Source organism: Echiichthys vipera (assembly GCF_963691815.1).
Source record: "Echiichthys vipera genome assembly, chromosome: 6".
Taxonomy (NCBI): Eukaryota; Metazoa; Chordata; class Actinopteri; order Perciformes; family Trachinidae; genus Echiichthys; species Echiichthys vipera.
Genome location: NC_139831.1, coordinates 158,334 through 159,231, shown reverse-complemented (window position 1 = coordinate 159,231; position 898 = coordinate 158,334). Strand labels below are relative to the sequence as shown.

The 898-nt window shown below is 39.1% G+C and overlaps 1 protein-coding gene across 1 annotated transcript in view; it reads left to right on the top strand.

Moving 5' to 3' along the window:
• Window positions 1–507, top strand: part of arap3 (ArfGAP with RhoGAP domain, ankyrin repeat and PH domain 3) — a 43,150-nt gene extending 42,643 nt beyond the window's left edge. Inside the window, 1 exon segment of the mRNA XM_083915149.1 lies at window positions 1–507. This exon segment is cut by the window's left edge and continues 1,336 nt beyond it. The gene's annotated coding sequence lies outside the window, so the exon portion shown is untranslated.
• Window positions 508–898: the final 391 nt, after the last annotated feature.

Here is an 898-nt window from a genome sequence, read left to right as displayed (position 1 = left end):
ACACCTGAAAACATCTGGGAAACACCTGGAAACACCTGAAAACACCTGGAAAACACCTGGAAACACCTGGAAAACACCTGGAAACACCCGGAAAACACCTGGAAACATCTGGAAAACACCTGGAAAACACCCGGAAAACACCTGGAAACATCTGGAAAACAACTGTTCAACACCTGGAAACATCTGGAAAACACCTGAAAACACCTGGAAAACACCTGGAAACACCTGGGAAACACCTGGAAACACCCGGAAAACACCTGGAAACACCTGGAAACACCTGGAAACACCTGGAAACACCTGGAAACACCCGGTGTTATCGTTCATAAATGTTTAAAATCCTGTTTCTGTTCGTTTTAAATGTTTTTAGATCAAAGGTTTTTTTATAAAAGCATGAAAATAAAGAACAAAGAGTGTTTTAATGGTTAAAGCTCGACGTGATTCTATAAACGGAATATTACAAACGTCATATTTAACTTATGATGAATCTAAACGTCGACGACAGAGAGACACTAATATTTAATATTTCACTTTAATATTCAGAAAATAACAAAACTGAGTTTATGTAACGACTTAAGTTCATGAAATAAAGAAATAAACAGTGTTTTTGTGTCATTTTGCATCTTTTTGTGATTAGCTCGTGGCTAACAGTTGTTAGCTCGGGGCAGCACGGTGAAGGCATTCAAAGGTCTTTTTTAACCACTAATGCAGCTGAAAATAACAGCAAACCTCTGCAGCAGCATGAGAAGAGTCCCTACACACACACACTCACACACACACACACACACACAGACAGACACACACACACAGCAGCCTGAGGACACGCGCATGAGCAGAAACTGAGTAAGTGTTTGTGTCTTTGACTCCAGTAAACTTTATCATATTTAATATTTCATATTTA